Raw genomic sequence first — 21,901 nt, forward strand, 5'->3', positions numbered from 1 at the left:
TCCATATTAAACCGTTCTGCACATTGTTGTCCATATTAAACCATTCTGCACGTTGTGTCCATATTAAACCATTCTGCAAGTTGTGTCCATATTAAACCGTTCTGTACGTTGTGTCCATATTAAACCATTCTGTATGTTGTTGTCAATATTAAACCGTTCTGTACGTTGTTGTCCATATTAAACCATTCTGAACGTTGTGTCCATATTAAACCATTCTGCACGTTGTTGTCCATATTAAACCGTTCTGTAAGTTGTGTCCATATTAAACCGTTCTGCACGTTGTTGTCCATATTAAACCGTTCTGCACGTTGTTGTCAATATTAAACCGTTATGTACGTTGTGTCCATATTAAACCGTTCTGTACGTTGTTGTCCATATTAAACCATTATGCACGTTGTTGTCCATATTAAACCGTTCTGTATGTTGTTGTCCATATTAAACCGTTCTGTACGTTGTGTCCATATTAAACCGTTCTGTATGTTGTGTCCATATTAAACCGTTCTGTACGTTGTGTCCATATTAAACCGTTCTGTACGTTGTGTCCATATTAAACCGTTCTGCACGTTGTTGTCCATATTAAACCGTTCTGTACGTTGTGTCCATATTAAACCGTTCTGCACATTGTTGTCCATATTAAACCGTTCTGCACATTGTTGTCAATATTAAACCGTTATGTACGTTGTGTCCATATTAAACCGTTCTGTACGTTGTTGTCCATATTAAACCGTTCTGCACGTTGTTGTCCATATTAAACCGTTCTGCACGTTGTTGTCAATATTAAACCGTTATGTACGTTGTGTCCATATTAAACCGTTCTGTACGTTGTTGTCCATATTAAACCGTTCTGTACGTTGTTGTCCATATTAAACCATTATGCACATTGTGTCCATATTAAACCGTTCTGTACGTTGTTGTCAATATTAAACCGTTCTGTACGTTGTGGCCATATTAAACCGTTCTGTACGTTGTGTCCATATTAAACCGTTCTGTACGTTGTGTCCATAATAAACCGTTCTGTACGTTGTGTCCATATTAAACCGTTCTGTACGTTGTTGTCAATATTAAACCGTTCTGCACGTTGTTGTCCATATTAAACCGTTCTGCACGTTGTTGTCCATATTAAACCGTTCTGCACGTTGTTGTCAATATTAAACCGTTCTGTACGTTGTGTCCATATTAAACCGTTCTGTACATTGTTGTCAATATTAAACCGTTCTGTACATTGTTGTCAATATTAAACCGTTCTGTACGTTGTTGTCCATATTAAACCGTTCTGTACGTTGTTGTCCATATTAAACCATTCTGCATGTTGTTGTCAATATTAAACCGTTCTGTACGTTGTGTCTATATTAAACCGTTCTGTACGTTGTGTCCATATTAAACCGTTCTGTACATTGTGTCCATATTAAACCGTTCTGTACGTTGTGTCCATATTAAACCGTTCTGTACGTTGTGTCCATATTAAACCGTTCTGTACGTTGTGTCCATATTAAACCATTCTGTACGTTGTGTCCATATTAAACCGTTCTGTACGTTGTGTCCATATTAAACCGTTCTGCACGTTGTTGTCCATATTAAACCGTTCTGTACGTTGTGTCCATATTAAACCGTTCTGCACGTTGTTGTCCATATTAAACCATTCTGCACGTTGTTGTCAATATTAAACCGTTATGTACGTTGTGTCCATATTAAACCATTCTGTACGTTGTTGTCCATATTAAACCGTTCTGTACGTTGTTGTCCATATTAAACCGTTATGCACGTTGTTGTCAATACTAAACCGTTCTGTACGTTGTGTCCATATTAAACAGTTCTGTACGTTGTGTCCATATTAAACCGTTCTGTACGTTGTGTCCATATTAAACCGTTCTGTACGCTGTGTCCATATTAAACCGTTCTGTACTTTGTGTCCATATTAAACCGTTCTGTACGTTGTGTCCATATTAAACCGTTCCGCACGTTGTTGTCCATATTAAACCGTTCTGCACGTTGTTGTCAATATTAAACCGTTATGTACGTTGTGTCCATATTAAACCGTTCTGTACGTTGTTGTCCATATTAAACCATTATGCACGTTGTTGTCAATATTAAACCGTTCTGTACGTTGTGTCCATATTAAACAGTTCTGTACGTTGTGTCCATATTAAACCGTTCTGTATGTTGTGTCCATATTAAACCGTTCTGTACGCTGTGTCCATATTAAACCGTTCTGTACGTTGTGTCCATATTAAACCGTTCTGTACGTTGTGTCCATATTAAACCGTTCTGCACGTTGTTGTCCATATTAAACCGTTCTGCACGTTGTTGTCAATATTAAACCGTTATGTACGTTGTGTCCATATTAAACCGTTCTGTACGTTGTTGTCCATATTAAACCGTTCTGTACGTTGTTGTCCATATTAAACCATTATGCACGTTGTTGTCAATATTAAACCATTATGTACGTTGTGTCCATATTAAACCGTTCTGTACGTTGTTGTCCATATTAAACCGTTCTGTACGTTGTTGTCCATATTAAACCATTATGCACGTTGTTGTCAATATTAAACCGTTCTCTACGTTGTGTCCATATTAAACAGTTCTGTACGTTGTGTCCATATTAAACCGTTCTGTACGTTGTGTCCATATTAAACCGTTCTGTACGCTGTGTCCATTTTAAACCGTTCTGTACGTTGTGTCCATATTAAACCGTTCTGTACGTTGTGTCCATATTAGACCGTTCTGTACGTTGTGTCCATATTAAACCGTTCTGTACGTTGTGTCCATATTAAACCGTTCTGTACGTTGTTGTCAATATTATACCGTTCTGCACGTTGTTGTCCATATTAAACCGTTCTGCACGTTGTTGTCAATATTAAACCGTTATGTACGTTGTGTCCATATTAAACCGTTCTGTACATTGTTGTCAATATTAAACCGTTCTGTACGTTGTTGTCCATATTAAACCGTTCTGTACGTTGTTGTCCATATTAAACCATTCTGCACGTTGTTGTCAATATTAAACCGTTCTGTATGTTGTGTCCATATTAAACCGTTCTGTACGTTGTGTCCATGTTAAACCGTTCTGTACATTGTGTCCATATTAATCCGTTCTGTACGTTGTGTCCATATTAAACCGTTCTGTACGTTGTGTCCATATTAAACCATTCTGTACGTTGTGTCCATATTAAACCGTTCGGTACGTTGTGTCCATATTAAACCGTTCTGTACGTTGTGTCCATATTAAACCGTTCTGTACGTTGTTGTCCATGTTAAACCGTTCTGTACGTTGTTGTCCATATTAAACCGTTCTGTACGTTGTTGTCCATATTAAACCATTCTGCACGATGTTGTCCATATTACACCGTTCTGTACGTTGTTGTCCATATTAAACCGTACTGTACGTTGTTGTCCATATTAAACCATTCTGTACGTTGTTGTCCATGTTAAACTGTTCTGTACGTTGTTGTCCATATTAAACCGTTCTGTACGCTGTTGTCCATATTAAACCGTTCTGTACGTTGTTGTCCACATTAAACCATTCTGCACGATGTTGTCCATATGAAACCGTTCTGTACGTTGTTATCCATATTAAACCATTCTGCACGTTGTTGTCCATATTAAACCGTTCTGTACGTTGTGTCCATATTAAACCGTTCTGTACGTTGTTGTCCATGTTAAACCGTTATGTACGTTGTTGTCCATATTAAACCGTTCTGTACGTTGTGTCCATATTAAACCGTTATGTACGTTGTTGTCCATGTTAAACCGTTCTGTACGTTGTTGTCGATATTAAACCGTTCTGTACGCTGTTGTCAATATTAAACCGTTCTGTACGTTGTTGTCCATATTAAACCATTCTGCACGATGTTGTCCATATTAAACCGTTCTGTACGTTGTTGTCCATATTAAACCATTCTGCACGTTGTTGTCCATATTAAACCGTTCTGTACGTGGTTGTCCATATTAAACCATTCTGCACGTTGTTGTCCATATTAAACCGTTCTGTATCTTGTGTCCATATTAAACCGTTCTGTACGTTGTTGTCCATGTTAAACCGTTCTGTACGTTGTTGTCCATATTAAACCGTTCTGTACATTGTTGTCCATATTAAACCATTCTGCACGATGTTGTCCATATTAAACCATTCTGCACGTTGTTGTCCATATTAAACCATTCTGCACGTTGTTGTCCGTATTAAACCATTCTGTTTGTTATGTCCGTATTTAACCATTCTGTACGTTGTGTCCATATTAAACCATTCCTGACGATGTTGTCCTTATTAAACCGTTCTGTACATTGTGTCCATATTCCACCGTTCTGTACGTTGTTGTCCATGTTAAAGCGTTCTGTACGTTGTTGTCCATATTGAACCGTTCTGTACGTTGTTGTCCATATTAAACCGTTCTGTATGCTGTTGTCCATATAAAACCGTTCTGTACGTTGTTGTCCATGTTAAACCGTTCTGTACGTTGTTGTCCATATTAAACCGTTCTGTACATTGTTGTCCATGTTAAACCGTTCTGTACGTTGTTGTCCATATTAAACTGTTCTGTACGTTGTTGTACATATTAAACCATTCTGCACGATGTTGTCCATATTAAACCGTTCTGCACGTTGTTGACCATATTAAACCATTCTGTACGTTGTTGTCCATATTAAACCATTGTGGTTGTTATGTCCGTATTCAACCATTCTGTACATTGTTGTCCGTGTTAAACCATTCTGTTTGTTATGTCCGTATTCAATTTTTCTGTTCGTTGTGTCCGAATTAAACCATTCTGTTTGTTGTCAGTATTAAACCAATCTGTTTGTTGTCCGTATTTAACCGTTCTGCACGTTGTTGTCCGGAATAAACCATTCTGTTTGTTGTCCGTATTAAACCATTCTGTTTGTTATGTCCATATTAATTTTTTCTTGTTCGTTGTGTCCGTATTAAACCATTCTGTTTGTTGTCCGTATTAAACCGTTCTGTACGTTGTTGTCCGGATTAAACCATTCTGTTTGTTGTCCGTATTAAACCATTCTGTTTGTTATGTCCGTATTAAATTTTTCTTGTTCGTTGTGTCCATATTAAACCATTCTGTTTGTTGTCCGTATTAAACCATTCTGTTTGTTATGTCCGTATTAAACTTTTCTTGTTCGTTGTGTCCGTATTAATCCATTCTGTTTGTTGTCCGTATTAAACCATTCTGTTTGTTATGTCCGTATTAATTTTTTCTTTTTCGTTGTGTCCGTATTAAACCATTCTGTTTATGTCCGTATTAAACCATTCTGTTTGTTGTTTTCCGTATTAAACCATTCCGTTTATGTCCGTATTAAACCGCTCTGTTTGTTATGTCCGTATTAAACCGTTCTGTTTGTTGTCCGTATTAAACCATTCTGTTTGTTATGTCCGTATTAAACCGTTCTGTTTGTTATGTCTGTATTAAGCCATTCTGTTTGTTGTCCGTATTAAACCATTCTGTTTGTTATGTCCGTATTAAACCATTCTGTTTGTTATGTCCGTATTAAACCATTCTGTTTGTTATGTCCGTATTAAACCGTTCTGTTTGTTGTCCGTATTAAACCATTCTGTTTGTTGTCCGTATTAAACCATTCTGTTTGTTATGTCCGTATTAAACCGTTCTGTTTGTTATGTCCGTATTAAACCGTTCTGTTTGTTATGTCCATATTAAACCGTTCTGTTTATGTCCGTATTAAACCGTTCTGTTTGTTATGTCCGTATTAAACCGTTCTGTTTGTTATGTCCGTATTAAACCGTTCTGTTTGTTATGTCCGTATTAAACCGTTCTGTTTGTTATGTCCGTATTAAACCGTTCTGTTTGTTATGTCCATATTAAACCATTCTGCATGTTGTTGTCAATATTAAACCATTCTGCATGTTGTTGTCCATATTAAACCGTTCTGTACGTTGTTGTCCATATTAAACCATTCTGCACGATGTTGTCCATATTAAACCGTTCTGTACGTTGTTGTCCATATTAAACCATTCTGCACGTTGTTGTCCATATTAAACCATTCTGCACGATGTTGTCCATATTAAACCGTTCTGTACGTTGTTGTCCATATTAAACCATTCTGCACGTTGTTGTCCATATGAAACCGTTCTGTTTGTTATGTCCGTATTAAACCATTCTGTTTGTTGTCAGTATTAAACCATTCTGTTTGTTGTCCGTATTTAACCGTTCTGTACGTTGTTGTCTGGATTAAACCATTCTGTTTGTTGTCCGTATTAAACCATTCTGTTTGTTATGTCCGTATTAAATTTTTCTTGTTCGTTGTGTCCGTATTAAACCATTCTGTTTGTTGTCCGTATTAAACTGTTCTGTACGTTGTTGTCCAGATTAAACCATTCTGTTTGTTGTCCGTATTAAACCATTCTGTTTGTTATGTCCGTATTAAATTTTTCTTGTTCGTTGTGTCCGTATTAAACCATTCTGTTTATGTCCGTATTAAACCATTCTGTTTGTTGTTTTCTGTATTAAACCATTCTGTTTATGTCCGTATTAAACCGTTCTGTTTGTTATGTCCATATTAAACCGTTCTGTTTGTTGTCCATATTAAACCATTCTGTTTGTTATGTCCGTATTAAACCGTTCTGTTTGTTATGTCCGTATTAAACCATTCTGTTTGTTATGTCCGTATTAAACCATTCTGTTTGTTATGTCCGTATTAAACCATTCTGTTTGTTATGTCCATATTAAACCGTTCTGTTTGTTGTCCGTATTAAACCGTTCTGTTTGTTGTCCGTATTAAACCATTCTGTTTGTTGTCCGTATTAAACCATTCTGTTTGTTATGTCCGTATTAAACCGTTCTGTTTGTTATGTCCGTATTAAACCGTTCTGTTTGTTATGTCCGTATTAAACCGTTCTGTTTATGTCCGTATTAAACCGTTCTGTTTGTTATGTCCATATTAAACCGTTCTGTTTGTTATGTCCGTATTAAACCATTCTGTTTGTTATGTCCGTATTAAACCGTTCTGTTTGTTATGTCCGATTAAACCGTTCTGTTTGTTATGTCCGTATTAAACCGTTCTGTTTGTTATGTCCGTATTAAACCGTTCTGTTTATGTCCGTATTAAACCGTTCTGTTTGTTATGTCCGTATTAAACCATTCTGTTTGTTATGTCCGTATTAAACCATTCTGTTTGTTATGTCCGTATTAAACCGTTCTGTTTGTTATGTCCGTATTAAACCGTTCTGTTTGTTATGTCCGTATTAAACCATTCTGTTTGTTATGTCCGGAATTAAAGCATTCTGTTTGTTATGTCCATATTAAACCGTTCTGTTTGTTATGTCCGTATTAAACCTTTCTGTTTGTTATGTCTGTATTAAACCGTTCTGTTTGTTATGTCCGTATTAAACCGTTCTGTTTATGTCCGTATTAAACCGTTCTGTTTGTTATGTCCATATTAAACCGTTCTGTACGTTGTTGTCAATATTAAACCGTTCTGTACGTTGTTATCCATATTAAACCGTTCTGTACGTTGTTGTCCATATTAAACCATTCTGCACGTTGTTGTCATTATTAAACTGTTCTGTACGTTGTGTCCATATTAAACAGTTCTGTACGTTGTGTCCATATTAAACCGTTCTGTACGTTGTGTCCATATTAAACCGTTCTGTACGCTGTGTCCATATTAAACCGTTCTGTACGTTGTGTCCATATTAAACCGTTCTGTACGTTGTGTCCATATTAAACCGTTCTGTACATTGTGTCCATATTAAACCGTTCTGTACGTTGTGTCCATATTAAACCGTTCTGTACGTTGTTGTCAATATTAAACCGTTCTGCACCTTGTTGTCAATATTAAACCGTTCTGTACGTTGTGTCCATATTAAACCGTTCTGTACATTGTTGTCAATATTAAACTGTTCTGTACGTTGTTGTCCATATTAAACCGTTCTGTACGTTGTTGTCCATATTAAACCATTCTGCACGTTGTTGTCAATATTAAACCATTCTGTACATTGTGTCCATATTAAACCGTTCTGTACGTTGTGTCCATATTAAATCGTTCTGTACGTTGTGTCCATATTAAACCGTTCTGTACGTTGTGTCCATATTAAACCGTTCTGTATGTTGTGTCCATATTAAACCGTTCTGTACGTTGTGTCCATATTAAACCGTTCGGTACATTGTGTCCATATTAAACTGTTCTGTACGTTGTGTCCATATTAAACCGTTCTGTACGTTGTTGTCCATGTTAAACCGTTCTGTACGTTGTTGTCCATGTTAAACCGTTCTGTACATTGTTGTCCATATTAAACCGTTCTGTACGTTGTTGTCCATATTAAACCATTCTGCACGATGTTGTCCATATTAAACCGTTCTGTACGTTGTTGTCCATATTAAACCTTTCTGTACGTTGTTGTCCATATTAAACCTTTCTGTACGTTGTTGTCCATATTAAACCGTTCTGTACGTTGTTGTCCATATTAAACCGTTCTGCACATTGTTGTCCATATTAAACCGTTCTGTACGTTGTTGTCCATATTAAACCATTCTGTACGTTGTTGTCCATATTAAACCATTCTGCACGTTGTTGTCAATATTAAACCGTTCTGTACGTTGTTGTTCATGTTAAACCGTTCTGTACGTTGTTGTCCATATTAAATCGTTCTGTACGTTGTGTCCATATTAAACCGTTCTGTACGTTGTTGTCCATGTTAAACCGTTCTGTACGTTGTTGTCCATATTAAACCGTTCTGTACGTTGTGTCCATATTAAACAGTTCTGTACGTTGTTGTCCATGTTAAAATGTTCTGTATGTTGTTGTCCATATTAAACCGTTCTGTACGTTGTTGTCCATATTAAACCGTTCTGTACGTTGTTGTCCATATTAAACCATTCTGCACGATGTTGTCCATATTAAACCGTTCTGTACGTTGTTGTCCATATTAAACCATTCTGCACGTTGTTGTCCATATTAAACCGTTCTGTACGTTGTGTCTTTATTAATCCGTTCTGTACGTTGTTGTCCATGTTAAACCGTTCTGTACGTTGTTGTCCATATTAAACCGTTCTGTACGTTGTGTCCATATTAAACCGTTCTGTACGTTGTTGTCCATGTTAAACCGTTCTGTACGTTGTTGTCGATATTAAACCGTTCTGTACGCTGTTGTCAATATTAAACCGTTCTGTACGTTGTTGTCCATATTAAACCATTCTGCACGATGTTGTCCATATTAAACCATTCTGTACGTTGTTGTCCATATTAAACCATTCTGCACGTTGTTGTCCATATTAAACCGTTCTGTACGTTGTTGTCCATATTAAACCATTCTGCACGTTGTTGTCCATATTAAACCGTTCTGTATCTTGTGTCCATATTAAACCGTTCTGTACGTTGTTGTCCATGTTAAACCGTTCTGTACGTTGTTGTCCATATTAAACCGTTCTGTACGTTGTTGTCCATATTAAACCATTCTGCACGATGTTGTCCATATTAAACCATTCTGCATGTTGTTGTCCATATTAAACCATTCTGCACGTTGTTGTCCGTATTAAACCATTCTGTTTGTTATGTCCGTATTTAACCATTCTGTACGTTGTGTCCATATTAAACCATTCCTGACGATGTTGTCCTTATTAAACCGTTCTGTACGTTGTGTCCATATTCCACCGTTCTGTACGTTGTTGTCCATGTTAAACCGTTCTGTACGTTGTTGTCCATATTAAACCGTTCTGTACGTTGTTGTCCATATTAAACCGTTCTGTACGCTGTTGTCCATATTAAACCGTTCTGTACGTTGTTGTCCATGTTAAACCGTTCTGTACGTTGTTGTCCATATTAAACCGTTCTGTACGTTGTTGTCCATGTTAAACCGTTCTGTACGTTGTTGTCCATATTAAACCGTTCGGTACGTTGTTGTACATATTAAACCATTCTGCACGATGTTGTCAATATTAAACCGTTCTGCACGTTGTTGACCATATTAAACCGTTCTGTACGTTGTTGTCCATATTAAACCATTGTGTTTGTTATGTCCGTATTTAACCATTCTGTACATTGTTGTCCGTGTTAAACCATTCTGTTTGTTATGTCCGTATTCAATTTTTCTGTTCGTTGTGTCCGTATTAAACCATTCTTTTTGTTGTCAGTATTAAACCAATCTGTTTGTTGTCCGTATTAAACCGTTCTGTACATTGTTGTCCGGATAAAACCATTCTGTTTGTTGTCCGTATTAAACCATTCTGTTTGTTATGTCCATATTAAATTTTTCTTGTTCGTTGTGTCCGTATTAAACCATTATGTTTGTTGTCCATACTAAACCGTTCTGTACGTGGTTGTCCGGATTAAACCATTCTGTTTGTTGTCCGTATTAAACCATTCTGTTTGTTATGTCCGTATTAAATTTTTCTTGTTCGTTGTGTCCGTATTAAACCATTCTGTTTGTTGTCCGTATTAAACCATTCTGTTTGTTATGTCCGTGTTAAATTTTTCTTGTTCGTTGTGTCCGTATTAATCCATTCTGTTTGTTGTCCGTATTAAACCATTCTGTTTGTTATGTCCGTATTAAATTTTTCTTGTTCCTTGTGTCCGTATTAAACCGTTCTGTTTGTTATGTCCGTATTAAACCATTCTGTTTGTTGTCAGTATTAAACCATTCTGTTTGTTGTCCGTATTTAACCGTTCTGTACGTTGTTGTCCGGATTAAACCATTCTGTTTGTTGTCCGTATTAAACCATTCTGTTTGTTATGTCCGTATTAAATTTTTCTTGTTAGTTGTGTCCGTATTAAACCATTCTGTTTGTTGTCCGTATTAAACCGTTCTGTATGTTGTTGTCCAGATTAAACCATTCTGTTTGTTGTCCGTATTAAACCATTCTGTTTGTTATGTCCGTATTAAATTTTTCTTGTTCGTTGTGTCCGTATTAAACCATTCTGTTTGTTGTCCGTATTAAACCATTCTGTTTGTTATGTCCGTATTAAATTTTTCTTGTTCGTTGTGTCCGTATTAAACCATTCTGTTTGTTGTCCGTATTAAACCATTCTGCTTGTTATGTCCGTATTAAATTTTTCTTGTTCGTTATGTCCGTATTAAACCATTCTGTTTGTTGTTTTCCATATTAAACCATTCTGTTTGTTGTCCGTATTAAACCATTGTGTTTGTTGTCCGTATTTAACCGTTCTGTACCTTGTTGTCCGTATTAAACCATTCTGTTTGTTGTCCGTATTAAACCATTTTGTTTGTTATGTCCGTATTAAATTTTTCTTGTTCCTTGTGTCCGTATTAAACCATTCTGTTTATGTCCGTATTAAACCATTCTGTTTGTTGTTTTCCGTATTAAACCATTCTGTTTATGTCCGTATTAAACCATTCTGTTTGTTATGTCCGTATTAAACCGTTCTGTTTGTTGTACGTATTAAACCATTCTGTTTGTTATGTCCGTATTAAACCGTTCTGTTTGTTATGTCCATATTAAACCATTCTGTTTGTTGTCCGTATTAAACCATTCTGTTTGTTATGTCCGTATTAAACCATTCTGTTTGTTATGTCCGTATTAAACCATTCTGTTTGTTATGTCCGTATTAAACCGTTCTGTTTGTTGTCCGTATTAAACCATTCTGTTTGTTGTCCGTATTAAACCATTCTGTTTGTTATGTCCGTATTAAACCGTTCTGTACGTTGTGTCCATATTAAATCGTTCTGTACGTTGTGTCCATATTAAACCGTTCTGTACGTTGTGTCCATATTAAACCGTTCTGTATGTTGTGTCCATATTAAACCGTTCTGTACGTTGTGTCCATATTAAACCGTTCGGTACATTGTGTCCATATTAAACTGTTCTGTACGTTGTGTCCATATTAAACCGTTCTGTACGTTGTTGTCCATGTTAAACCGTTCTGTACGTTGTTGTCCATGTTAAACCGTTCTGTACATTGTTGTCCATATTAAACCGTTCTGTACGTTGTTGTCCATATTAAACCATTCTGCATGATGTTGTCCATATTAAACCGTTCTGTACGTTGTTGTCCATATTAAACCTTTCTGTACGTTGTTGTCCATATTAAACCTTTCTGTACGTTGTTGTCCATATTAAACCGTTCTGTACGTTGTTGTCCATATTAAACCGTTCTGCACATTGTTATCCATATTAAACCGTTCTGTACGTTGTTGTCCATTTTAAACCATTCTGTACGTTGTTGTCCATGTTAAACCGTTCTGTACGTTGTTGTCGATATTAAACCGTTCTGTACGCTGTTGTCAATATTAAACCGTTCTGCACATTGTTATCCATATTAAACCATTCTGTACGTTGTTGTCAATATTAAACCGTTCTGCACGTTGTTGACCATATTAAACCGTTCTGTACGTTGTTGTCCATATTAAACCATTGTGTTTGTTATGTCCGTATTTAACCATTCTGTACATTGTTGTCCGTGTTAAACCATTCTGTTTGTTATGTCCGTATTCAATTTTTCTGTTCGTTGTGTCCGTATTAAACCATTCTTTTTGTTGTCAGTATTAAACCAATCTGTTTGTTGTCCGTATTTAACCGTTCTGTACATTGTTGTCCGGATTAAACCATTCTGTTTGTTGTCCGTATTAAACCATTCTGTTTGTTATGTCCATATTAAATTTTTCTTGTTCGTTGTGTCCGTATTAAACCATTATGTTTGTTGTCCATATTAAACCGTTCTGTACGTGGTTGTCCGGATTAAACCATTCTGTTTGTTGTCCGTATTAAACCATTCTGTTTGTTATGTCCGTATTAAATTTTTCTTGTTCGTTGTGTCCGTATTAAACCATTCTGTTTGTTGTCCGTATTAAACCATTCTGTTTGTTATGTCCGTATTAAATTTTTCTTGTTCGTTGTGTCCGTATTAATCCATTCTGTTTGTTGTCCGTATTAAACCATTCTGTTTGTTATGTCCGTATTAAATTTTTCTTGTTCCTTGTGTCCGTATTAAACCGTTCTGTGTGTTATGTCCGTATTAAACCATTCTGTTTGTTGTCAGTATTAAACCATTCTGTTTGTTGTCCGTATTTAACCGTTCTGTACGTTGTTGTCCGGATTAAACCATTCTGTTTGTTGTCCGTATTAAACCATTCTGTTTGTTATGTCCGTATTAAATTTTTCTTGTTAGTTGTGTCCGTATTAAACCATTCTGTTTGTTGTCCGTATTAAACCGTTCTGTATGTTGTTGTCCAGATTAAACCATTCTGTTTGTTGTCCGTATTAAACCATTCTGTTTGTTATGTCCGTATTAAATTTTTCTTGTTCGTTGTGTCCGTATTAAACCATTCTGTTTGTTGTCCGTATTAAACCATTCTGTTTGTTATGTCCGTATTAAATTTTTCTTGTTCGTTGTGTCCGTATTAAACCATTCTGTTTGTTGTCTGTATTAAACCATTCTGTTTGTTATGTCCGTATTAAATTTTTCTTGTTCGTTATGTCCGTATTAAACCATTCTGTTTGTTGTTTTCCATATTAAACCATTCTGTTTGTTGTCCGTATTAAACCATTGTGTTTGTTGTCCGTATTTAACCGTTCTGTGCCTTGTTGTCCGTATTAAACCATTCTGTTTGTTGTCCGTATTAAACCATTTTGTTTGTTATGTCCGTATTAAATTTTTCTTGTTCCTTGTGTCCGTATTAAACCATTCTGTTTATGTCCGTATTAAACCATTCTGTTTGTTATGTCCGTATTAAACCGTTCTGTTTGTTATGTCCATATTAAACCATTCTGTTTGTTGTCCGTATTAAACCATTCTGTTTGTTATGTCCGTATTAAACCATTCTGTTTGTTATGTCCGTATTAAACCATTCTGTTTGTTATGTCCGTATTAAACCGTTCTGTTTGTTGTCCGTATTAAACCATTCTGTTTGTTGTCCGTATTAAACCATTCTGTTTGTTATGTCCGTATTAAACCGTTCTGTTTATGTCCGTATTAAACCGTTCTGTTTGTTATGTCCGTATTAAACCATTCTGTTTGTTATGTCCGTATTAAACCATTCTGTTTGTTATGTCCGTATTAAACCGTTCTGTTTGTTATGTCCGTATTAAACCGTTCTGTTTGTTATGTCCGTATTAAACCGTTCTGTTTGTTATGTCCGTATTAAACCGTTCTGTTTATGTCCGTATTAAACCGTTCTGTTTGTTATGTCCGTATTAAACCGTTCTGTTTGTTATGTCCGTAGTAAACCGTTCTGTTTATGTCCGTATTAAACCGTTCTGTTTGTTATGTCCGTATTAAACCATTCTGTTTGTTATGTCCGTATTAAACCATTCTGTTTGTTATGTCCGTATTAACCCGTTCTGTTTGTTATGTCCGTATTAAACCGTTCTGTTTGTTATGTCCGTATTAAACCATTCTGTTTGTTATGTCCGGAATTAAACCATTCTGTTTGTTATGTCCGTATTAAACCGTTCTGTTTGTTATGTCCGTATTAAACCGTTCTGTTTGTTATGTCCGTATTAAACCGTTCTGTTTGTTATGTCCGTATTAAACCATTCTGTTTGTTATGTCCGTATTAAACCGTTCTGTTTATGTCTGTATTAAACCGTTCTGTTTGTTATGTCCGTATTAAACCGTTCTGTGCGTTGTTGTCAATATTAAACCGTTCTGTACGTTGTTGTCCATATTAAACCGTTCTGTACGTTGTTGTCCATATTAAACCATTCTGCACGTTGCTGTCAATATTAAACCGTTCTGTACGTTGTGTCCATATTAAACAGTTCTGTACGTTGTGTCCATATTAAACCGTTCTGTACGTTGTGTCCATATTAAACCGTTCTGTATGCTGTGTCCATATTAAACCGTTCTGTACGTTGTGTCCATATTAAACCGTTCTGTACATTGTGTCCATATTAAACCGTTCTGTACGTTGTGTCCATTTTAAACCGTTCTGTACGTTGTGTCCATATTAAACCGTTCTGTACGTTGTTGTCAATATTAAACCGTTCTGCACGTTGTTGTCCATATTAAACCGTTCTGCACGTTGTTGTCAATATTAAACCGTTCTGTACGTTGTGTCCATATCAAACCGTTCTGTACATTGTTCTCAATATTAAACCGTTCTGTACGTTGTTGTCCATATTAAACCGTTCTGTACGTTGTTGTCCATATTAAACCATTCTGCACGTTGTTGTCAATATTAAACCGTTCTGTACGTTGTGTCCATATTAAACCGTTCTGTACGTTGTGTCCATATTAAACCGTTCTGTACGTTGTGTCCATATTAAACCGTTCTGTACGTTGTGTCCATATTAAACCGTTCTGTACGTTGTTGTCCATATTAAACCATTCTGCACGTTGTTGTCCATATTAAACCGTTCTGTATCTTGTGTCCATATTAAACCGTACTGTACGTTGTTGTCCATGTTAAACCGTTCTGTACGTTGTTGTCCATATTAAACCGTTCTGTACATTGTAGTCCATATTAAACCATTCTGCATGATGTTGTCCATATTAAACCATTCTGCACGTTGTTGTCCATATTAAACCATTCTGCACGTTGTTGTCCGTATTAAACCATTCTGTTTGTTATGTCCGTATTTAACCATTCTGTACGTTGTGTCCATATTAAACCATTCCTGATGATGTTGTCCTTATTAAACCGTTCTGTACGTTGTGTCCATATTCCACCGTTCTGTACGTTGTTGTCCATGTTAAACCGTTCTGTATGTTGTTGTCCATATTAAACCGTTCTGTACGTTGTTGTCCATATTAAACCGTTCTGTACGCTGTTGTCCATATTAAACCGTTCTGTACGTTGTTGTCCATGTTAAACCGTTCTGTACGTTGTTGTCCATATTAAACCGTTCTGTACGTTGTTGTCCATGTTAAACCGTTCTGTACGTTGTTGTCCATATTAAACCGTTCTGTATGTTGTTGTACATATTAAACCATTCTGCACGATGTTGTCCATATTAAACCGTTCTGCACGTTGTTGACCATATTAAACCGTTCTGTACGTTGTTGTCCATATTAAACCATTGTGTTTGTTATGTCCGTATTTAACCATTCTGTACATTGTTGTCCGTGTTAAACCATTCTGTTTGATATGTCCGTATTCAATTTTTCTGTTCGTTGTGTCCGTATTAAACCATTCTGTTTGTTGTCAGTATTAAACCAATCTGTTTGTTGTCCGTATTTTAGCGTTCTGTACGTTGTTGTCCGGATTAAACCATTCTGTTTGTTGTCCATATTAAACCATTCTGTTTGTTATGTCCATATTAAATTTTTCTTGTTCGTTGTGTCCATATTAAACCATTCTGTTTGTTGTCCATATTAAACCGTTCTGTACGTGGTTGTCCGGATTAAACCATTCTGTTTGTTGTCCATATTAAACCATTCTGTTTGTTATGTCCGTATTAAATATTTCTTGTTCGTTGTGTCCGTATTAATCCATTCTGTTTGTTGTCCGTATTAAACCATTCTGTTTGTTATGTCCGTATTAAATTTTTCTTGTTCGTTGTGTCCGTATTAAACCGTTCTGTTTGTTATGTCCGTATTAAACCATTCTGTTTGTTGTCAGTATTAAACCATTCTGTTTGTTGTCCGTATTTAACCGTTCTGTACGTTGTTGTCCGGATTAAACCATTCTGTTTGTTGTCCGTATTAAACCATTCTGTTTGTTATGTCCGTATTAAATTTTTGTTGTTCGTTGTGTCCGTATTAAACCATTCTGTTTGTTGTCCGTATTAAACCGTTCTGTACGTTGTTGTCCAGATTAAACCATTCCGTTTGTTGTCCGTATTAAACCATTCTGTTTGTTATGTCCGTATTAAATTTTTCTTGTTCGTTGTGTCCGTATTAAACCATTCTGTTTGTTGTCCGTATTAAACCATTCTGTTTGTTATGTCCGTATTAAATTTTTCTTGTTCGTTGTGTCCGTATTAAACCATTCTGTTTGTTGTCCGTATTAAACCATTCTGTTTGTTATGTCCGTATTAAATTTTTCTTGTTCGTTATGTCCGTATTAAACCATTCTGTTTGTTGTTTTCCATATTAAACCATTCTGTTTGTTGTCCATATTAAACCGTTCTGTACATTGTTGTCCATATTAAACCATTCTGCACGATGTTGTCCATATTAAACCATTCTGCATGTTGTTGTCCATATTAAACCATTCTGCACGTTGTTGTCCGTATTAAACCATTCTGTTTGTTATGTCCGTATTTAACCATTCTGTACGTTGTGTCCATATTAAACCATTCCTGACGATGTTGTCCTTATTAAACCGTTCTGTACGTTGTGTCCATATTCCACCGTTCTGTACGTTGTTGTCCATGTTAAACCGTTCTGTACGTTGTTGTCCATATTAAACCGTTCTGTACGTTGTTGTCCATATTAAACCGTTCTGTATGCTGTTGTCCATATTAAACCGTTCTGTACGTTGTTGTCCATGTTAAACCGTTCTGTACGTTGTTGTCCATATTAAACCGTTCTGTACGTTGTTGTCCATGTTAAACCGTTCTGTACGTTGTTGTCCATATTAAACCGTTCTGTACGTTGTTGTACATATTAAACCATTCTGCACGATGTTGTCAATATTAAACCGTTCTGCACGTTGTTGACCATATTAAACCGTTCTGTACGTTGTTGTCCATATTAAACCATTGTGTTTGTTATGTCCGTATTTAACCATTCTGTACATTGTTGTCCGTGTTAAACCATTCTGTTTGTTATGTCCGTATTCAATTTTTCTGTTCGTTGTGTCCGTATTAAACCATTCTTTTTGTTGTCAGTATTAAACCAATCTGTTTGTTGTCCGTATTTAACCGTTCTGTACATTGTTGTCCGGATTAAACCATTCTGTTTGTTGTCCGTATTAAACCATTCTGTTTGTTATGTCCATATTAAATTTTTCTTGTTCGTTGTGTCCGTATTAAACCATTATGTTTGTTGTCCATATTAAACCGTTCTGTACGTGGTTGTCCGGATTAAACCATTCTGTTTGTTGTCCGTATTAAACCATTCTGTTTGTTATGTCCGTATTAAATTTTTCTTGTTCGTTGTGTCCGTATTAAACCATTCTGTTTGTTGTCCGTATTAAACCATTCTGTTTGTTATGTCCGTATTAAATTTTTCTTGTTCGTTGTGTCCGTATTAATCCATTCTGTTTGTTGTCCGTATTAAACCATTCTGTTTGTTATGTCCGTATTAAATTTTTCTTGTTCCTTGTGTCCGTATTAAACCGTTCTGTGTGTTATGTCCGTATTAAACCATTCTGTTTGTTGTCAGTATTAAACCATTCTGTTTGTTGTCCGTATTTAACCGTTCTGTACGTTGTTGTCCGGATTAAACCATTCTGTTTGTTGTCCGTATTAAACCATTCTGTTTGTTATGTCCGTATTAAATTTTTCTTGTTAGTTGTGTCCGTATTAAACCATTCTGTTTGTTGTCCGTATTAAACCGTTCTGTATGTTGTTGTCCAGATTAAACCATTCTGTTTGTTGTCCGTATTAAACCATTCTGTTTGTTATGTCCGTATTAAATTTTTCTTGTTCGTTGTGTCCGTATTAAACCATTCTGTTTGTTGTCCGTATTAAACCATTCTGTTTGTTATGTCCGTATTAAATTTTTCTTGTTCGTTGTGTCCGTATTAAACCATTCTGTTTGTTGTCCGTATTAAACCATTCTGTTTGTTATGTCCGTATTAAATTTTTCTTGTTCGTTATGTCCGTATTAAACCATTCTGTTTGTTGTTTTCCATATTAAACCATTCTGTTTGTTGTCCGTATTAAACCATTGTGTTTGTTGTCCGTATTTAACCGTTCTGTGCCTTGTTGTCCGTATTAAACCATTCTGTTTGTTGTCCGTATTAAACCATTTTGTTTGTTATGTCCGTATTAAATTTTTCTTGTTCCTTGTGTCCGTATTAAACCATTCTGTTTATGTCCGTATTAAACCATTCTGTTTGTTATGTCCGTATTAAACCGTTCTGTTTGTTATGTCCATATTAAACCATTCTGTTTGTTTTCCGTATTAAACCATTCTGTTTGTTATGTCCGTATTAAACCATTCTGTTTGTTATGTCCGTATTAAACCATTCTGTTTGTTATGTCCGTATTAAACCGTTCTGTTTGTTGTCCGTATTAAACCATTCTGTTTGTTGTCCGTATTAAACCATTCTGTTTGTTATGTCCGTATTAAACCGTTCTGTTTATGTCCGTATTAAACCGTTCTGTTTGTTATGTCCGTATTAAACCATTCTGTTTGTTATGTCCGTATTAAACCATTCTGTTTGTTATGTCCGTATTAAACCGTTCTGTTTGTTATGTCCGTATTAAACCGTTCTGTTTGTTATGTCCGTATTAAACCGTTCTGTTTGTTATGTCCGTATTAAACCGTTCTGTTTATGTCCGTATTAAACCGTTCTGTTTGTTATGTCCGTATTAAACCGTTCTGTTTGTTATGTCCGTAGTAAACCGTTCTGTTTATGTCCGTATTAAACCGTTCTGTTTGTTATGTCCGTATTAAACCATTCTGTTTGTTATGTCCGTATTAAACCATTCTGTTTGTTATGTCCGTATTAACCCGTTCTGTTTGTTATGTCCGTATTAAACCGTTCTGTTTGTTATGTCCGTATTAAACCATTCTGTTTGTTATGTCCGGAATTAAACCATTCTGTTTGTTATGTCCGTATTAAACCGTTCTGTTTGTTATGTCCGTATTAAACCGTTCTGTTTGTTATGTCCGTATTAAACCGTTCTGTTTGTTATGTCCGTATTAAACCGTTCTGTTTGTTATGTCCGTATTAAACCATTCTGTTTGTTATGTCCGTATTAAACCGTTCTGTTTATGTCTGTATTAAACCGTTCTGTTTGTTATGTCCGTATTAAACCGTTCTGTGCGTTGTTGTCAATATTAAACCGTTCTGTACGTTGTTGTCCATATTAAACCGTTCTGTACGTTGTTGTCCATATTAAACCATTCTGCACGTTGCTGTCAATATTAAACCGTTCTGTACGTTGTGTCCATATTAAACAGTTCTGTACGTTGTGTCCATATTAAACCGTTCTGTACGTTGTGTCCATATTAAACCGTTCTGTATGCTGTGTCCATATTAAACCGTTCTGTACGTTGTGTCCATATTAAACCGTTCTGTACATTGTGTCCATATTAAACCGTTCTGTACGTTGTGTCCATTTTAAACCGTTCTGTACGTTGTGTCCATATTAAACCGTTCTGTACGTTGTTGTCAATATTAAACCGTTCTGCACGTTGTTGTCCATATTAAACCGTTCTGCACGTTGTTGTCAATATTAAACCGTTCTGTACGTTGTGTCCATATCAAACCGTTCTGTACATTGTTCTCAATATTAAACCGTTCTGTACGTTGTTGTCCATATTAAACCGTTCTGTACGTTGTTGTCCATATTAAACCATTCTGCACGTTGTTGTCAATATTAAACCGTTCTGTACGTTGTGTCCATATTAAACCGTTCTGTACGTTGTGTCCATATTAAACCGTTCTGTACGTTGTGTCCATATTAAACCGTTCTGTACGTTGTGTCCATATTAAACCGTTCTGTACGTTGTTGTCCATATTAAACCATTCTGCACGTTGTTGTCCATATTAAACCGTTCTGTATCTTGTGTCCATATTAAACCGTTCTGTACGTTGTTGTCCATGTTAAACCGTTCTGTACGTTGTTGTCCATATTAAACCGTTCTGTACATTGTAGTCCATATTAAACCATTCTGCATGATGTTGTCCATATTAAACCATTCTGCACGTTGTTGTCCATATTAAACCATTCTGCACGTTGTTGTCCGTATTAAACCATTCTGTTTGTTATGTCCGTATTTAACCATTCTGTACGTTGTGTCCATATTAAACCATTCCTGACGATGTTGTCCTTATTAAACCGTTCTGTACGTTGTGTCCATATTCCACCGTTCTGTACGTTGTTGTCCATGTTAAACCGTTCTGTATGTTGTTGTCCATATTAAACCGTTCTGTACGTTGTTGTCCATATTAAACCGTTCTGTACGCTGTTGTCCATATTAAACCGTTCTGTACGTTGTTGTCCATGTTAAACCGTTCTGTACGTTGTTGTCCATATTAAACCGTTCTGTACGTTGTTGTCCATGTTAAACCGTTCTGTACGTTGTTGTCCATATTAAACCGTTCTGTATGTTGTTGTACATATTAAACCATTCTGCACGATGTTGTCCATATTAAACCGTTCTGCACGTTGTTGACCATATTAAACCGTTCTGTACGTTGTTGTCCATATTAAACCATTGTGTTTGTTATGTCCGTATTTAACCATTCTGTACATTGTTGTCCGTGTTAAACCATTCTGTTTGATATGTCCGTATTCAATTTTTCTGTTCGTTGTGTCCGTATTAAACCATTCTGTTTGTTGTCAGTATTAAACCAATCTGTTTGTTGTCCATATTTTAGCGTTCTGTACGTTGTTGTCCGGATTAAACCATTCTGTTTGTTGTCCATATTAAACCATTCTGTTTGTTATGTCCATATTAAATTTTTCTTGTTCGTTGTGTCCATATTAAACCATTCTGTTTGTTGTCCATATTAAACCGTTCTGTACGTGGTTGTCCGGATTAAACCATTCTGTTTGTTGTCCATATTAAACCATTCTGTTTGTTATGTCCGTATTAAATTTTTCTTGTTCGTTGTGTCCGTATTAATCCATTCTGTTTGTTGTCCGTATTAAACCATTCTGTTTGTTATGTCCGTATTAAATTTTTCTTGTTCGTTGTGTCCGTATTAAACCGTTCTGTTTGTTATGTCCGTATTAAACCATTCTGTTTGTTGTCAGTATTAAACCATTCTGTTTGTTGTCCGTATTTAACCGTTCTGTACGTTGTTGTCCGGATTAAACCATTCTGTTTGTTGTCCGTATTAAACCATTCTGTTTGTTATGTCCGTATTAAATTTTTGTTGTTCGTTGTGTCCGTATTAAACCATTCTGTTTGTTGTCCGTAT

The sequence above is a fragment of the Myxine glutinosa genome, chromosome 5 (assembly GCF_964187855.1).
Source record: "Myxine glutinosa chromosome 5, kmMyxGlut1.1, whole genome shotgun sequence".
NCBI lineage: Eukaryota > Metazoa > Chordata > Myxini > Myxiniformes > Myxinidae > Myxine > Myxine glutinosa.